Raw genomic sequence first — 20,798 nt, forward strand, 5'->3', positions numbered from 1 at the left:
ATTCAACCAGTGGTGGAGGTATAGAGTTCTTCAAACAGTTTTGTCCTCTTTGGAGTATTCTTCATATTTAGTAAATGTATATCTCTTTATTTGGATCTTGGAATCAAACCCTCATACCAAGAAAGTACCCAGAAAATGGACAATGGTCACACATTCATTTCTATGTTCAAATATTTTATTCTTAAACATTGGTATGAAGTTTATGAACATGTTTACATAAAATCACATACATTGCAGTGTAGTCCTACTGGTGGTGTGATGTAATAAGCCTTCTGTCTCACCATTAGGAGGGTTTGAGCTCTCAACAGTGGCTGCCACCCTATTGAGTATTTCTGCAGCTTCACCATATACATTTGGTGGTTGAATACACTTGGCTGTTAGCCAGAAATACGTCACAATGCACACCAATTCATGCATATATCAGAGCATTACCATAGACCCAAGAGTGGTACACCTATCTTATGAAAGGGCCGCTGTTGTGACAAAATAGTTCTTTAAGAAGATAAGGTAGGATTTAAAAGATGTAGAATAGAAGATAAAAATTGTTCAGAATAGGCTGTTTTATTTGCATTATTGTTACTGCATAAACATGTAACTGAATAACAGTGTAAGTGAATAAAACATTTGAACATTCTGACTAGACTTTTTAAACAGTTGAACATTAATGACTACTGTCAGATTAGATTGGATGGGGAAGAGGCAGCGAGAATTGGACAACTGGTGGGAAAAAAAACCTCATATAGTAAGATTGCCCAGTATGGGTTAGGATTACCTTCAACATTTTTTTAAAAAAGTGTGATCTTATGCCATAGTAAGTGAAAGATCCAGGCCAAGGGCTGAGATTATGGTGATGGTGCAGAGGAAGGTAGCTTAGTCTGGTTAGGAGAGGGTGGGGATAAAATAATGGAGAGAGTCTAGTGAGGAAAAAAAGGCATGGATAATTGAATCAAAGGTGCTTCATGTAAGCAGGGGAAGGGTTGCCCAAAAGGTGGCAGAAAAAAGTTGAAGCAGTGTGGCCAGTCACTAGAAGGACAGAAGAAAGGAAGAATAACTACTGTACCCTGTCACCTCAACTGAGTGATTATTCTTTTCTTCTAGCACAGTAAAAGTAGCCTGGGTATAATTTTAACCTACATTTCTGATTGCAATAGCAGCACTCATAGTTTTCTATGGGGGCTGCTATGCAAGTCAGATTTACCAAGCTCCAGAATGCAAAAAATTTTGGGAGCTTGGCCAATGGCAGCTAAAGCTATTTAAAGAAGATGGCATTAGCCCGTAGCAGCCTATGGGCCACTTTTTTGTAAAATGGATCAGAGAGGGATCCTCCAGCTTTCTCTCCCACGGCCCCACTGACATAGGTGCCGGCCAATGGCGTATCTGCGCCAATGCCAAATTTATTTAAAAGTAGCTTTCACTTTGCTTCTAGACATTCACCAGGACAGAGCTTCTTCATAAGCTCTGTCCCAAAGCACCAACCTTATGGTGCATACACACGGTCAGATTTTCCTTCAGATTTGAACAATAACGATTTTAAAAATCGTTCAAACATTCATATCTGAAAGAAAATCTGACATGTCCCTGCAACGATGAACGCTGCACATTCTCATTTGTCAGATAACGATATCTGACATCTGATGTGTTTGCAGTCAGATTTGGATGATTCCATTCATTTTAATGCAGTCAAAAATTGTTCAATCGTTCAAATCGTTTAAATCGTTCAATTGATTATCTGACCATGTGTATGCACCATTAGTAAATGCAAGCAGTCATTTTCATGACTGCATTGTGGACTTTGGGCAAAATTTTCTTACCACAATGGCATTTAATATCCGCCCTCCCCATGACATCCAGTCTAAGATGCCAACAGCGACAGTCACAGTAGGAGTGCACAGAGGTCTGTCCCATGTAAACTTTGCCCCCCTCTCTTCGAGTGTTGGGACTCAGATCTAATGAGTCCATGGGTTTAGAAAAAATAAATACCTTTTGTGGGTAGCCACCCACTGCGCTTTCTTGTTATTTTAAAGGTCTCCCCTTGTGGACAGTGACACAAATATAATGTGATACATCAAGAAGGTAACATTTTACAGCCCTTTAAAAAGAATTAACAGTTTATTTTTCTAAATAGTGACCATGGAGGAGCCACACATTAGTTGCTTAGGTACACAATAAACATGCATCTACACAAGTCTAAGGGGTAGATCTATCAAACCTACTAAAGGTTAGATAAGTGGACCAGTAGAGAAGTTGCCCTTAGCAATCAGTTACTATCTATAATTTTGTAAAATGTACTTCTAATAGCTAGACAATGATTGGTTGGGATGGGCAACTTCACTACATGTCCACTTCTCCACCTCTTTAAATTTAAATAATTTTCCTCTAAGTGCTCTCATCCTCATCCAGCATTCTGTCTTCTAACTGCACATTATGGCATCTGACTGGCAGAGCAAATTGCAATATGTATTTCACAATAGCCTGTTCTGCAGCCAGATTATTATTTCACTATCCACGATCACGTGTTTCTATAAACAGATTATTCTATCTAGGGTAAGGTATAATGTACAGTACAAAGGTAGTTGTTATAAATGAGTCCATCTGAAAGAGTAGGAAAAGAGGTAGTAGAGGTGCTGTACACCACAAACAAAAATTACTAAAAAAAAGACTGACTAACTAGCTACACTATATGGTCAAAAGTATTTGGCCATACATGCTAATTATTAAATTGAGGTGTTTCAATCAGACCCATTGCCACAGGTGTATAAAATCAGGCACATAGCCATGCAATATCCATTTCCAAACATTTGTGATATCAAATGAGTCATTCTGAAGAGCTCAGTGACTTCAAGCATGGTACTGTAATAGGATGCCAGCTTTGCATTAAGATGGTACGTGAAATTTCATCCCTGCTGAATATTCCATGGTCAACTGTAAGTAATATTAATAGAAAGTGGAAGCGTTTAGGAACAACAGCAACTCAGCCACAAAGCGGAAGACCATCACAGAGGGGTCAACTACTGCTAAGACGCATGATGCGTAAAAGTCACCAACGCTCTGCTGATTCCATAGCTGAAGAGTTCCAAACTTCTACTGGCATTAATGTAAGCACAAAAACTGTGTGGCGGGAGCATAATGGAATGGGTTTCCATGGCCAAGCAGGTGCATGCAAGTCTCACAACACCAAGTCCAATGCCAAGCATAAGGATGAAGTGGTTTAAAGGACACCGACACTGGACTGTGGAGCAGTGGAAATGTGTTCTGTTTAGTGATGACTCACTCTTCTCTGTTTGGCAGTCAGATGGGCATGTCTGGGTTTGGCGGATGCTGGCCTTATGTTACCTGCCTGACTGCTAATACCAAATGTGAAGTTTGGTGGATAATGGTATGGGGTTGTTATTCAGGGTTTGGGCTAGGCCCCTTATCTCCAGAGGAGGGCATTCTTAATATTTCAGCATACCAAGACATTTTGGACAATGCTATGCTTCCAACTTTGTGGCAACAGTTTAGGGAAGGCCCTTTTCTAGTCCAACATGACTGTGCCCCAGTGCACAAAGCAAGGAATATTAGACATGATTTGTTGAGTTTGGTGTGGAAGAACTTGACTGTCCCACACAGAGCCCAAACCTTAAGTCCATCGAGCACCTTTGGGATGAACTGGAATGGAGATTGTGAGCCAGGCTTTATCTACCAACATCAGTGCCTGACCTCATAAATGCTCTACAGAAAGAATGGGCACAAATTCCCACAGAAACACTTCAAAATATTGTGGAAAGACTTCCAAGTAAAGTAAAAGCTGTTATAGCTGCAAAAAGGAGACCAACTCCATATTAAAGTATATGTAATTACAGTACCTGTTGGTGTAATGGTCAGGCACCAGAATACTTTTGTCCATATAGTGTGTCTATCTGTAAATATAGAAGATATATATCTATCTATATGTAACAGACGTAGCTTAACAGGGCAATGCAGGAAGACAAGAATAGCTTCTGTATCAGTTCAGGTCACACAGACAACAGGAGACTGTACCCCCTGGCCAGACCTGGTGTCCTACTTACCATTACCACTGACACCATGCCACCTGCTCTTCTCAAACAGCCGTTATCCCTGTCCTGCTTGTACTCTATAATATCTTGCACTGCAGAGAGTGACCATCAGGATCTGCAGCATTGCAACTTATCCAATCAAACTACACAGGTACACTCAAGGAAACGTCATCCTGACTCTGAGAATTATGGAAGGGGAAGCGACCATTTTAGATGAGGGTGACTGTGACATCCCGCAATCACAAGCAGGGGGTAAACTTGTCCAGCAGTGTGTTTCAATGCACGGAGGATACAGAACATGCTAGGCAGTACTCCCCCTTCCCTTGAACAACCCCCATCATGACCCACTAATCCACACCACCTCACAGAAAGGGATTAGGCCTTAAAGCAGTGGAGCCCACCAGGTAATTAACCACGTCCCTGCTTGGCCAGTCTGACCCTGCATGAAGGGGAGTAACCTTGTGAGAGGAATGTGGGTTTGAATAACCATAGAGGCACTGAAAGTTGAAAAAATAGTAAAATAGTCCATAAGTGAAGAAAGCAAAATAGTAATTAATGTAGATGGGAGAGGCATATTTCCAATATCAAAGCATACTTATGAAGGTTATGCACAAGGAAGATGCTTGATGTGGAGAGTAAACTCAATGAAATGTGATGAATGTAGTCCTCCAGCAGCAGTGATTTCAAGTAGCAGGTTCTCCTCTGGTTTACCTCCTGTTTAAGTCCTGCATAACTTTAAGTTATACTATATAAAATCTTAAACAGCCACTAGACACTGATTATAATAAAAGACACCAGTGATTAGTACCATGAATTGACCCCCAAATCCTTTCACATAAAATGCATTTTTTAGAATGGGATGTAGTTATGAAACTGGTGGCCGCGATGCCGCTGGTCTCAATACTGACATTTAGATAGGCGTTGAAATACTGATGCATATCTTAATCCTTGACACTGAAACATCGAAGGACGCCAGCCCAAATGAGGTAACTCCGGGGTGCCCTTATTGTTAGCCGTGGGGGGAGGGTAAGGTTTAGGGAGTGTAGCATGGTTAGGATTAGGTTTTGGGGGGAGGTAAGGGTTAGGATTAAGTTTTGGGGGGAGGTTAGGGTTAGGCACCCCTAGGGGGAGGGTTAGGCACCACTAGGGGGAGTTAGGGTAAGGCACAAAGGGGGGTTAGGGTTAGGCACTAATGGGGAAGGTTAGGGTTAGGCTATAAGAAGGGAGGGTTAGGGGGGAAGGTAAGCATACTTACCTGACCATATCCTGAAAGTTTCAAGGGGATTCAGGCGCTATTAGGTGTTGTTGTTCTAAAGCAGCTACTACAAAACTGGAGTAGTCACCTCCAGTACACAACACAGAAAAAAAGTAATCATAAAATAGCAGCGCTATAATTCCAATAATTAATATATCAATATAAATGCAAACATATACATATTAATTCAAAGAGAAATTTAATATAAGAAAATTGCATAAAAGTATTGTACATACATTCTAGACTGTTGACAGTTAAAATTGTCAACAGTCAGCATGGTAGCACCTATTATCATGTTTAGGATTAGGAATGGCAGTCCTGCCCCTACCCTATCCTGTGTGTGTATTTAAGGTACATTTGGAAGGTGATACCCCTTCTCTTGGGCTAGCACTCCACCTACCTGCCCTAGGTGATTTTAATTGGTATTGTCCTTGCATTCCAGTACACATATCTAATGGGCCCTACGATAGGTAAGTCCTAGATAATTTAATTAGTGTGTCAGTATTAGAGATGTTAGGGACCCACCTATATAAGGTTCGCCGTGACGTGGCAGGTGGGCAAACATCTTTGGCCAAACATGTACTAAGACACCTTACATTTAATACCATTTTAATTATTGCAGTCTATTATAGATTCTTTAATCATTAGTATTCTTAGTGCTTATAGTGTGCATCTGCTCCGCCCCCCCCCTTCTTTTTTTGCTGTAGAACTACTGGTCTAAGCATGGTAGCACCTATTATCATGTTTAATATTAAGATGTGCAGCCCAGCCCCTCCCCTATCCTGTGTGTTTATCTAAGGTACATTTTGAAGGTGAGACCCCTTCTCTTGGGCTAGCACTCCACCTACCTGTCCCAGGTGATTTTAATTGGTATGGGTCCTTGCATTGCAGTACACACATCTAATGGGCCCTATGATAGGTAAGTTCTAGATAAATTTAAAGTGTTTTAAACATAGACACTGTTATCAAAGGGGTCGCAACCTTCGAGACTGGTTGGTGCATTCGGACATAACTGATCATCTTAAAAATCAAGTAATGGTTCAGAAAAAGACTGGAGGTTGTTATCAGTGTGTGGGATGTACCACTTGTAGACATATGATCAGCAACAAGTTCTTCTTTCATCCCCATACAGGTCACAAGTACTCTATCAATTATGTTCTGACGTGTACTAGCACGTATGTGATATATTTTATTAAGTGTCCGTGCGGATTATGCTACATTGGTAAGACCATACGCTCAATCCGGGAACGCATGGCATTGCATCGATCAGCTATCAGGGCTGCAATCAATGGGAAAACGTACGACCAGCCTGTAGCTAGACACTTTTTTGAAGCAAAACATAATCTGGCTAGTCTTAAACATATACTCATCGACCATGTCCCTGAAAGTATTCATGGTGGAGATCGCCATAAGAGACTTCTCCAGCTCGAGTAAAGATGGGTATTTACTTTAGACACTGTTAAACCCCGTGGTCTAAATGATCACCTAACGTTTAATGCATTTTTATAATCTCTGTTGCGTGTAAATGAACTAAGGATACTCATTTATTATTCATCTTGATTTGGGTCTGTGCATATTCCCTTTGACTGATACTGTGTTGTAGGCTGAGTTGCCGATATAGTGTACTGCCTTTATTATGTTTTTCTTTAGGCTGTATTGTTTGCATATTTTATGTACGATACATGCATTAGATTACTGTTTTCTATATGTTATTGGATTATTGTTTTTCCATCCTACAGTATTGCCAGGGGGGATAGCTCTGTTTTTCGTTTATTTATTTTTTATATGCTTGATTATGTTAGGTCATTCATAATTTATGTCAAACTCTTTTTCTGTTGATCTGTTTGTTTACATTGGTGGTGGTGTATGTCACGTGATTTTTGCATCCCTGTTACTGAGATACAATGACGCTCTGGCTCCATGGTTGCTTCCGGTTCATGCTCCTGAAGTGGGTGTCCCGTGCATCGGTGGACGGGAGATGCTGCATTACACTGGGTGTATAAAGGAATGTACACATGTTCATGTACTTTTTTCCTTGAAAAAGGGTGATTAAAAACCCGAAACATCGGACTATTACTGCCGTGTGTGGCTTGAGATTTTATTGCTGTTGTAAGACCCTGAAGTGCCCCCCAGATTTTGCACTTTTATGTATATATATATATATATATATATATACATATCAATGACCCATTGTTTCTTATCAACATTTCAGAACAATACATTGTCAAAAATGTAGACAAGACCTTGAGAGTATTGGCTATGAGAATTGAATTCTGTCTGTTCGTTAGATAAATAGGATTGTTTCAGCCAAGATTTTAATGTTACTATGGTGATGGGTGTGTACAATTGTTGTGATGTCACAATGGGCGTGTCCTCTGATGGCTCTGGAATTCTGATAAGAGAGGTTTGTGTCTTATATAAGGTAAGATTTAAAGATTTCCTCAAGGAAAAAAAGGTGCAGGTTCATTTTAACAAAAAAAGTCAACAACAACAAACACAGTGACGATTAGGATGCCTGAATCACACTGTTCTTTTCCACCAGGCACCAACTCCAACTACTACTTAAAAAACATTTTGAACCCCTTCCTACAGTATTTTTGCCTAGTCCTTATGCACTTTAATGATGCCCCAATGGCATGCTAATTGCACTTTTTTCAACACAGTGCTCTAGCCCACAGTCCCCTACTTAATCCCTCCGCTCTCCTTTGTGAAATGGTGCAGGATCACAAGGGAGGGACTTTTATATGCTCTCCAAAACATGCAAGGTCTGATCCTGTGAAGATGATGGTTTGCCTAGTTTTGGTATCCAAATATGGCTGGAAAACTCGAAACCACTTGGATCCCCTAAGTTTGGGTGTGTTTGGTTTCCAAGGCAACCAAACTGCTCATCTCTAGTCTTTATATAACTGTTCTGTGAGAATTTAATCTCACATTAATTAAATGGTTGATGTGATAACTTATCTATCGCAAGTTCCATGCTGCTTTGCAAGTTAATCCAGGTTGTAGATCTCTATATTCTGAATAACAACAAAATGTATGATGTCTCATTGCAAAGTTTGTTTCATACAAAGTAGGATGTGTCTATGGACATACTGTATAACTCTTTTATACTTAGTCAGCTGACTAAAGTGGCTACTGATGTTTTGGCTGTCTGAAGGGATGTTCTCTCTCATGTAATCTTATCTTCTATTGCAGCCAATGATGTTAAAGACATTATGCATTTCCATAAGTTTCTGTGTGCCCTTTCACAGAATGCACCTTTTAACCACTTGCCTGGCACGGTCGTATCAGAAGCGTGGCTGCCTCTGTAGCGTGTCCTGATCACTGCTGGCCACAGTGATCGGGCAGCATCGGCAGCCCCCCTCCCATAGAAGCAGCACTGCTGCTGCTGTGACCTGATCACTGTGGCCAGCAGTGATCGGGCAGCCATCTCCACCCCCTTCAGTAAACAACAGTAGCGGCGGCTCTGGTAGCCGCCGCTGCTGCTATGTATCCAGGCTGCCAGTGGAACACCCTCCCACTGCGGCTCCGGAACTACAGTGATCACATAGTGATCACTGTGTGTGAAGGAGCGGCGGCTCTGGTAGACACCACCGCTGCTATGTATTCGGGCGCCTAGCGGGACAGCCTCCCGCTGTGGCTCCGGAAGTACAGTGATCACTATGTGATCACAGTGTGTGAAGGAGCAGCAGCCGCGGCTTTGACTGCTGTTTCCAAGTAGCCCAGTACACTCCATCCGGCCTCAGCTCCTCACCAATTATGCCCGATTTTATAAGGGCCATTATATATTATATATATATATTTGTATGTATATATATATATATATGTATATATATATGTGTATGTATATATATATATATATATATATATACACATAGCACACATATATATATTTATATATATATATATATATATAACGATACTGGATCAGAACCTCTATATAACCCTGCCTGTACCTTCTAAAATCCTTCCTATAAATCACTAAGGATGACGCTAATTTGCGTACGCAGTCATACAGTAAATAAAGACTTAGACCTGGAATCTGTGGTTCCAAAGCACAAGTGTTATTCAAGTAAAAGTTCAGACAGTTACATGCAATTGATACAGACACAATTTAGGCGCAAAATAAAATTATACGGACCCAAGTACAGTATACATATGCAGCGCTTCCGGACCCAAAGATAGGCATCAGCAAGAGACCCCTCATCATTCAGCATTCAGCACGAAGACTAAAAACCAGCATTTGAGCACACATATCTATACCCCCCCAGAATAAACAGGACAATAGAGAAGTTTGTTGCTGATGTTATTGGTTCCCAGGGGAGAAGCATCTGTTACAGGGCATTTAACAGGCTGGTTCAAATAGACTCTCCCTGCCTCTAACAGCTGGGGAACTTTCCCTTCCTGCCCCCTGCAGCATCCTAACAGTTATTCATGAAATATACATTTTGTTGCTTGTAGGCTCTGCGAACCATAACTCGAGAATGCATGATGCGATCTCCCCACCAATAACACCGAAATACTGTAAAAAGAGTACGCATCAGTACAAAACCAAACACGACTTGTTTAGCATGTGTAATACCTTAGTTATCAAACATCTTTAGTTCTCAGCATTTAAACTAACTGAAAAAACTTAAATCATACACTTTACAGCTTATTAAACCTTATGTGTGAATATGTAATGTGTGAGTATTCGGGGTTTGATATAAGGACGCTAGTTAACTTGGGGCACATGCGTGCGCATAAAGCTAAAAAAACAGCGGTTTCATACAAAGTCCTATGCATGCGCTAATATGAGACTAGTTAACAGCGCAATTGTGTGTATTAATGTGTGTATGAGAAATTGTGAAAGATGCAATTGCATGGTGCTACAAGTATTATCGCCACATGTATCTAAAATGGCGCTTAGGCGGCCATTCGCAAAATGGCGTCTTGCGATCTCATTTTCAAGATGGCGTCTTGCGGCCAGTCGCAAGATGGTGTCGCCGCAATTAAATTTTAAACTGAACTTGTCTCAGCCAATTATTCAGCTTTGACAGTACATATATACATACATGTGTGTACATACATATGTATATATATATATATATGTATACCTATGCATGTACATATGTATATATGTATGTATATATGAATGTATATATATATATATATATATATATATATGTGTATGTATATATATATGTATGTACATACATGTATATATATATATATATATATATAAATCCAAGACTGCTGGCACTGTCATTAACTTATCCCGGTGCCATATCCAAAAATATGACACATACTCATCCAAAAAGAGGGATCGGCACTCACGGGCTTACCTCCAACTAAATTTTATTAACACATGGCAAGATTGGTCTACGTCACGTTTCAAGGCCTTAGCCCCTTCGTCAGGACCTCTGCACACCAAAGACACACAAACATGAACAACTTCTTACTCTAGAAGCGCATTGGATCTTCCGTCTTGATACTGTGTGGCCGAGAGGCCTTAATGAAAAAATTAATTGGAATAGTTTGATGTAATGAATTTAGGTGTTGTAGTAATATCTTGCATTCTGATTTTGTATCTTTTCTCTTTTTTATTTTTTTATTTCTGTATATGTTTATGATGCTGTATATTTTTATGATTATGTGGTAGTAATCTCATGATGTGTATTTGATTTTATGCAGGCTACAGAGTCCGGGTCCCCTGACCCATCTGTGCAGCTAGTGGAGGGGACGTGCCCGGCTGCTCGATCCATGTGACACGCAAGCTAGTAGGTTGCTAGGCAACGCTGCAAGCGGATCCCGGAAGCGGTGCGGCTGGAGCCGTCGGCTCACTGGTGGCCGTATGTGGATGGAGGTAGTGGTCTATCTGGCAGTGGGTATTTAGGGCGGGTAAGTGTTGTTCATGTTTGTGTGTCTTTGGTGTGCAGAGGTCCTGACGAAGGGGCTAAGGCCCTGAAACGTGACGTAGACCGATCTTGCCATGTGTTAACAAAATTTCGTTGGAGGTATTCCTTTGAGTGCCGATCCCCTCTTTTTGGATTAGTATATATATATATATATATAAATGTGTGTATGTGTATATATATATATATATATATACATACACGGGTATGCGTGTATATATATATATATATATATATATATATAGATAGATATATACATATATATATACATATATATATATATATATACATACACACATGTTCGATATATATCTGTATATATATATATATATATATATCTCTGTATAAACATATATATATATATATATATATATCCATAGATATCACAGAGCCTCTGAATAGGGATGACAGCCGATCATCGACGGTTTGTGAACCATCGATGGTTTGTGTACCATCGATGGTCTGACTGAAACCAAGTGGTTTGCCATTGCTGGTGGCTATCAATGTTGCACCATTGATGGTAACCCTCAATCGATGTTTAGGAAACATCGGCAGTTGTGGTCTACACAGATCTCGACCAATCGCTAAAGAATTGATGGCTTCTAACGATGGTTGAACCATCAATGGTACAGCTGTCAATGGCCATCACTACAGTATAACATAAAATTTGCTATTTTTATGGTATACTGTGTTTTAAAAACATATTTTTTTCAAATAAAATAGTGATGGATAAGTTTAAAATGATGTTCTTGACCTAAGTCAATCATAAAAGAAACCGACATTTTTGGAGCGGTTTTTGTAAAAAGAATTAGTCAGTTAACTGGTTAAGGAAGGTTAGCCCAGAGATTTTGGCTGTTTATACTTCTGTCAGTGCCTGTGGTAATGGTCCAACCAATAAATATCCCTAATTTAGCTGTATTTCACACTGATCAGTGTACTTGTTCACCTAGAGTTTTTGTGCTATATGGCTCAAAATACTTGCTGTGACTTAGATAGTATACAAATTTTGCATCTTTTTTTTGCATTGTATCGCAAACAAACACAAGCAGGATTGTAGTGTACTGAGGGCTTAGAATTGGTAATTTTCTTGCAATCAAGGCAATGCAATTTTGTACAAAATTATGTGTTGAAATTCATGGTGCATTTCAGTCATATTGGCACCTAGGAGTAAATTTACTAAAGTGAGAGTTTTTAGAAGTGAGTTTTAGAAGAGATGTTGCCCATAGAAACCAATCAGATTCTAGCTATTATCTTATAGAAGGTGCTACTTAAATGTTAAGTAGAATCTGATTGGCTTCTATGGGCATCATCTCTTCTAAAACTCACTTCTAAAAAATCTCACTTTAGTAAATTTACCCCCTAGTCTCTTGTCTTTCTATTTCTGATTAACGTCCTATTCACAATGCTATAGAACACAAATCCATTAGTGTTCTACCAGGTATGCATATGTTATGCTGTTCTTGCATTAGCAGTGCAAAAAAACAATACTGAATTACTGGACGCATGGTACAGCTTAATCACATTTTTCTTGGCATATCAAAAGGGGCTATTTGAGAATAGGTTAGTGAAGATATATCTGTAGTGCAAAGGTACTAAAAATTGTATTTTCACTTTCTAATTAGAGTTAGATGACTTACAAGGTTTTTCTAGTGGTATCTGTCTACATTAGAAAAGATCTTTTGTTCATTTCGTAATGGTGACTGGGTTGCTACTTGTTCATAAATGATTGATATTTATTTCTTGAGAATTTGAGCATTACAAAGGAAACAGTTCCACAAATTTATGATGGAAGGAGCAATGCATAATATTATTACATTTGTTTCAGCTACAAGGCGTCAACAATATTTAAGCCACTGTCAGAAGACATATTTTACATGTTTACTTATTTGGTAGATAACCAATAATCAATTTAACACTTTATGAATGAAAATATTGCTGTTGTGTACAATTTGTGATTTAAATTAAGAAATCATAATGGGTTGTGGACACTCAAATATTATCCAGTGAGCAGTGCATGTGTTTATTACCTCGGACAGTGGTCACTTTATTACATAACTCTTGAGACATATATCTGGGCCTAATTTGATTTCTGCTAACATCGGAGTATGAAATGATTACTGTTTTCTTAGAGAATAATGTTGATTAGGTACAGTATTTGCAAACACAGTTCAGCAAATAAATTATAGATTTTTATATTCTATTTTTTTAATACTACATGTAAAAGCTACTGTAGCATCCAAAAGTGTCACATTTTGAGCATTATTTATATTACTGTAATGACTTTAGCATTTGCAAAGAGAAATCAGTGAGAAATCACATTGCTAATTTAAGCAAATTTCATACCATTAAACTATTCTAAATTGAGAGGGGGTTTAAGTACATATTTTTTTTTAATGTTGTACTGTTTTGTCTTCCTCAAACACTTAACTTTTCTCCTAAGGTGAAGAAATGCTTAACCTTAATTATTATACACTGTATATGAAGATGTAAGTGGAAATTACTTAAGTGAGTAAAGTGTATGTTAAAAGCTTATGAACTACAATTATTTTAAATAATTGAACATCTGCCTGAAATTATGATAGCAAGCAGGGATTGAAGACAGGAATATATTTAATAATGCAGGGAAACATAAAATATTAATTGATCCATAAAGAGATTAGAAAATATGTAAACCATTGCAAAATATAAACATTGAAAAAATGATACTAAAACTTATGTGTTCAGCAAAACCTACGATTATATAACAGAAATATGTTGGCCATTAAAGTTTATCAGTCTATTGTATATAATCTATGTTTAAATATGAATATACAATAGGTAAAATAAGCAGAGAAACTCTAAATAACAATTAGAAATTAGAAAAAACTTTTAAATCTAAAATGTATAATTTTTTTGCATTAATATAATTGATTAATGTTTATTATAGATTTTTGTAGATTAAAATTACTTTCATGGTTTGTCATGTAACAAAGTCATAAAAAGAGAAGTAACAGTTATGCTACTTAAGAAAGTCTATTTGTGAACAGATTGCAAAGTCATTTAATAAAATATTACCTCAGTGCTCCTATTTGCACTGAGATAGGAAAGGGTTTAGGGACTATTAATCATGCCCCCATGCTTGGACAGCTCCTCCAATAAGCAGCTTTCTTGCACAGCCTAGCATTACACTTTTGGAGCCCATAATATCGGCAAAAGTTTATACTGTCGGGTTCTGTCCTGGAAGTATTACTGCACATGCACAACCTTAGGTATTAGGACTGTGATGTGCTACAATACCTACCAGAACAAGGGAGATAGGCACTATCTTCATTAAAGGCTCAATACATAGCCTCTTTACTTAATTTAGTAGTGGTCATGGGGAAACTGCAACATTACATAGGCAAATAGTAATTATAAATAGGCCCCTAAATATGAGTTATGCAGTTACAAGCAAGAAAGACCAGTCATTATTCTGTGCCCTCTCACCCCCAAATTAACAACAACAACTTTGTGGATACACAAACAGTATTTAAAAGAGGCACATTAGTTGCTATTGTCTGGTAATCACTTGTAATGGGGTAAATGTAACAGGCTGTGGCTTTGAAACATTGGCGAGTCCCATGCGAGACTGCCTGATGCAGCAGTTTCTTTAATGTAAGTTCTCACGAACAGGGCCCTCTCCTGTCATGTGCTTCTTTTTACTTCATCTACTCCTTACTCCCCACAATGGCACCTAACACTTGGTTGCTGACTCCCTGCTGCTTATTTTGAGTGTTATGATCACTAATGCAGCAAGATGTATAAACCATGTCCTTTAAAACATTGGGCAGTCTCGCATGGGACTTGCCGACAGGGCTGCAAATAGAAATTGTGGTGCCCGAGACTGGCAAAATCGGCAGGGCCCCCACCCAACCTTCCCCTGCTATCTTTTTCTTATGTGCGTCCAGCCAGCCCCCCCTTTCTGTGCATTCAGCTGGCCCCCTTTTTGTGTGTCTAGCCAGGCCTCCTATGTGTGTCCAGCCAGCCCCCCTAATGTGTGTCCAGCCAGCCCCCCTAATGTGTATCCAGTCATCCCCCTAAAGTGTATCCAGCCAGGTCCTATATATGTGTCCAGCCAGGCCTCTTATGTGTGTCCAGCCAGCCCCCCTAATGTGTATCCAGTCAGCCCCTTAATGTGTGTCCAGCCAGGACCTTTATATGTGTCCAGCCAGGCCCCTAATGTGTGTCCAGCCAGGCCCCTAATGTGTGTCCAGCCAGGCTCCTTATGTGTGTCCAGCCAGTCCCCTAATGTGTGTCCAGTCAGGCCCCTGATGTGTGTCGATCCTCCCCCCTCTCTCACAGGCACAGCCCAGCCTGCTGTCAGAGTGTTTAAACTTACCAGCTTCAGAGCACTGCCTTCTGCTCTGCTGAGTCTGGGCATTGCCATGCCTGCGTATGCATGTTGCCATGGCGGGCCCTAGTGCCCGCCAGCTCAACATCTCAATCTAAACTGATGGAGACAGCAGCAGTGTTGCTGCTGCTCTCTGTAAAAAAAATACCAGAAATGAAGGGGAGGGGGTGTGGTGGGAGTGGGTGGTAGAAGCAGGCCCCTCATTTTCTGCTAAGTGGCTGGGCCCGGGACTCCAGTCCCGGCAATCCCCCCTGATGGTGGCCCTGCTTGCCAATGTTTCAGACCTGCAGCCTATAACATTTACCCCAATATTACCCTTAAACCTGATGATCCATTCACTGTTCAACTGCCTCAGGAAGTGGCTGGTTGCTGTGAAATGTGTTACAACTTAAGTTCAAATTTTATCCTTTTTATGCTTATTTTTAGGTATATCAATTATTATATCCTATTTTATCACATGATACTGTTTTCAATTATTTTTTTTATATTTTATTTTAAACTAACTGAAGTAACCGGCATTGCCTGGGTTTAAATCTTCAAGTTATTAAAATTTATTATGTGATGTCATCCAAATCCATTCAGTGGAAGGCTCAGAACAAGCTCCCTGGGTTAAAGTTCTGCCTGGTGCACTCTGTCATGAGGTCCATCCGGGACCTCAACCACTCCATTAGGCAACCCAAACCAATTGCCACCCCTCTGTGAAAATTTCATCCAGTTGCCACCCTCTGATAAATTTTAATCCAAATCCCTCCAGTGAAAGGCCAAGCACATGCTACCTGGATCAAAGTTTTGCCCGGCACTCTCTGCAGTGATGTCTAACTTGGACCCTAACCACTTCATTAGGCATCCCAGATGAATTGCCACCCTCCGTGAAATTTTTGTCCAAATCCATCCAGTGGAAGGCCCAAAACAGGCTTCCCCAGGTGAAAGTTCTGTCCAGCATACACCAAAGTCTGACCAGGACCCTAGCCCCCTTAAAACCTGGCCAGGATCCAAATGGACCACCTCTCATTGGTTTCATCCCAATCAGACCAATGAATTTTATATATAAGATAATTCTTGTATGTTTTTCATGAATTATTGTCTGCAGTAGAGAAAAACATTATGTGATTTGTTTATCCATAGTTGTATGTTTTTGATGCCATTAATAAATAAATATCTACTATTTATTTACATTTATACTTGGTAACTCCCTTTTGGTCATTCCTACTATACAATATTGCTCACTGTGTAAGTAAACGGTTGATCATTATAGTGGTAGAAGCTGAGACAATTATCAGGACAATCCAAGAACACTGTGGCCCTGATTCAGAGCCGGACGCTCTGACAGAGTGCTCGCTCTGAATCAGGGCCCGTCCCTCCAACCTTTTGGAGTGGCCTCATGGCCGCTTGCATAGCTGTGGTTGACCACCCACAGCTATAGCGAGCGGCCAAAATGATTGTCGCGATGGTCAAGACCATCACAACCATCAGGCTTGCAATGAGACCCTGCAGTAGGGTCTCACTGCCACATGCCCAGGAGTGCTTTTGGCTCTATCAGCCACGCCTCCATCTGAGTAGCCTCGCCCCTGGCACGCCCACCAAAGGGGGTGTGCTGTTAATCACCATCAACAGCACACCCCCTTTGGTGCGAGACCCTTACGACGGCTTGGCCGTTGTTATTTGGGTCTCGCACATGTGCACGACGGAGCCGCCTCCGTCGTGCACATGCGCACTTGGGCACCATAGACCTGCTTGCGCTCGCGAGCGGGTCTGAATCAGACCCTGTATACAATAGCTCTCCATTAAGAAGAGTAAAAGACAATCTAGTAACATCAGTGTCAGAGATACATTTTATGAAGCTATAATCAAAATTGTTGCTATACCTTCCTTCAGGGCCGGAATTAATCCTCTTTTTTCCTTCTTAACAGTGCTTAGACCATTTATAATTGGTCACTCCCATTAGGTAATTCTTACTATAGCTTACTGTGTGAGGTTGATCATTATATTGGTAGAAGTTGAAAAAATTATCAGGACATTCCAAGAACACTATATAGCTCTCTATTTAGGAGTAAGGGACAGTCTAGTCATAGCACTGTGTTACAGACACATTTTATAAGGTTATAATCAAGATTGTTGCAAAACCCTCCTCCAGCACTGGAATTATTCCTCTTTTTTTCCTTCTTAACAATGCTTTGACCTTTTTATTGGTTAATTTGATAATAGCTGTGTGCCTTCTCCTAAATATATAGTGAGGCTTTGGCTGTGTACAAAAGATCAGAGCTGAGTGCCTGCCCAGCTCAGGACAGGGTGCCAGCACCAAGACCAAGGAGCAGAGACCACTGCTGTTGAACCCGGTAAGTAAAACCAGAGCTCCCCCCACATGTGACATTACCCCAGCATAGGGGTGGCCTCCAAGTACCCTATTAAAGACCAGGACCGGCAACAGAAATCATGGGGCCTGGTACACTCCCACCTTTGGGGCATCCCATCCCTTCCCAGAGTCTGTGTGAAGTTCCTCACCCCTTGGATCCATGAGCAGGGAAATTTAAATTTGCAGCCATGCATTGTAGAGGGAACATATAATAATATATATATATATATATATATATATATATACACAAAAATCTGAAACCGGCAGCACTCCTAGAAAATTTTAACCCAAGTCTGGAAAAGCAGGTTTTAACAAAACAGGAGAAAGGGTCAAAAAGAGCACTATAATGGGGACAGAAAAAAATTTAACAGTACTGCCAAAAAATGTAGGAACTCCTATAGAAAACATGATAAATGATAAAGTCTCTTTGAGCCCATGTGGTGCCATGGTATGTAAATTGAAAATCCATAATGCTTCCAGCTGCAATAGCTTCTTGTCGCAGTTTCTTCCTCTTTAGCTCCAAGGGATGTGGTCAATAATCTTATAGCTGAGTGACACCAGAGAGTGCCTTTGATCCGTAAAATAAATACAGGTATATATATTTCACTGTAAAATACTAAACTTTAAGAAAAGCTCATGTTGTTACTCATGTCTCGATCAACTGCACCATCCACTAAGTATACCGGGTAGTAACTTCATACTGCCTAACTATGCTGGTAAATAGAGAGACAGTAAATGTGACCTTCATCACACAACTGACAGCTTGGCACTGTTCTTCATTCTGAGTCACTCTCAGCTTTTCCCATTCATAGAGATACGCATGCTATGTGTTGAGGAGAGCTGTCACTGTATAAAATAAACAGCTGTAATGAGAGCCGGCCAGGACTGGGGCAGGGTTTCCTCTGTGTCCTAACTCCCAACCATGCAGGTTCCAGTGATGCTCTATGCAGTGGGCTCATGTAGATAGGACCCCTGGAAAGCTCTGGGACAGGTACATGAATACCCTTTTTACCCCACTGTCGCCGGGCCTGTTAAAGACTTATGAGGAAACTTCCTAAAGAAGGCACGTAGGTGTTGAGGGGCTCAGACATAAGAAGATTTGATCCAATACCATTCTTCTGAACCAAAACCTCTCCATTGTTCTAGATATTGAACATGTCTCCTAGAGATTCTATGGTCTAAGATTTGTTTCATCTAATACTCCTCCTGATAATTCACCAACACAGCTAAAGGAGAAGTTTTAGTAGATGGGAACCAGTTAATAACGAGAGCTTTGAGAAGGGACACATGGAAGACATTTGAGATCTGAAGATTTAAATTGAAGGCTACAGGGTTGATGATCTGCAGTCCAATAAATCTTAGAGAAAACTTCACATTGTAGTTGGTATTTAAGCCTCAGATGACAAGTGGAGAGCCAAACCCTGTTTTTATAACACAACATTGGAACCTCCTGTCTTTGCTTTTCTGCAAAGACTTTATAATGTAAAGAGGTCCTAAAAAAGTTTCTCTTTACTTTGCTCCAGATACCCAAGAAATGTTTAGCTAGATTTAAAAAAAAAAAACCATGAAGTAAAATGGATGGACAAGCTGCTAATTCTGATTGAACAGGGTGGAAACCATACTGTATAAAGAATGGAGAATAGTCTGTTGACTCATTGAACAAATTGTTATGGGAAAATTTGGCCCAAGTATTGGATTTGCCCTATCATCCTGATTGGCAGAAACTTGCATTCTGTTGAACTTTTTTGATTCACCCATTCAGTTTGTTCATTACTTTGAGAATGGAGCACCAAACAAAACTTTACAAAGAACTCTCTAGAATTTAGAAGTGAATTGTACCCTACCAGCACCGTTACAGGGCTTTTCTGTGCCATAAATTAGGATCAGAGGATAATCCCTTTAAAGGAATGAAATGTGATGCTTTAGAAAATGTATCTACAAAAACCTACTGTAGATCATGTCAAATTCTTTACATGACTAGAGATGGTGATTAAGGGTCTGATTCAGCAAGGAATTCATGGATGCAGATGCATGCAGTTTGTTCAATGGGTTTGCCCTGCACATGCATATGCATTGCAGTGCACATGTGTGAACCAGCCAGTGTGATGGAGTATGCATACGCAAGGATTCTGCAGCCCCAGGGACAAGTGATTGCCAGTAAGTGCCGTTTGTGGTTGGTGATGGGGGAGTGGTTGGGCAAACACTGGTGTGCCTGTTCGTTTGGACTGCGTTTCAGGGGTGTGCATAATTAAACCCTTGTGGTCTAGTTGCACACAGAAACTCTCGCTATGTCTGTGGGAGGGTGAGACCATCCACTATTGTGCGTATGGGTCCGATGGTTCTCAATGTTACCAATGTCTTGCCAGCTATAGAGGACACAAGTAAGGGGAAGTGGGTGGTATTATGTAGTTCTGGGTGCCTGCTTATTCTGCTGTTATTGGCATGCGTATGCATTCATTATATTCTCACAGCAACCGGGTGCATGCATCTACATCATGCATTCCTTGCTAAAATCAGGCCCTAAGTACATGGAAATGTGGGCCCATGGACAGTCAGGATGTAAGAGTATGCAAGGGATCTAACGGAGCTTAATATGTTGTTTTCTGTTGTGCACAGACAGATCAATCAGCCATAAATTCTTTCACATCAGAGTGCATAGAAGGCCACCAGTAACTTATCCATATAAGTTCCAATGTTTTATTGACCCATGCATTCCCTAAGAAAAGGGATGCAGGATCCCAGTTCAATTACTTAGTGTGTATCTCAGGGGATAGAAAGTATTTTCTTGTATTAATCTTCTCTGGAAAAATTGCTGAACAGGAAGACTCAAGGATTAGTTTGATTTTACAAGGCACCTCTATATCCAAAAAATCAAAAACATACGCTTTAC

Source organism: Taudactylus pleione, unplaced genomic scaffold (genome assembly GCF_031769625.1).
Source record: "Taudactylus pleione unplaced genomic scaffold, aTauple2 ptg000062l, whole genome shotgun sequence".
In the NCBI taxonomy this organism is placed as follows: domain Eukaryota; kingdom Metazoa; phylum Chordata; class Amphibia; order Anura; family Myobatrachidae; genus Taudactylus; species Taudactylus pleione.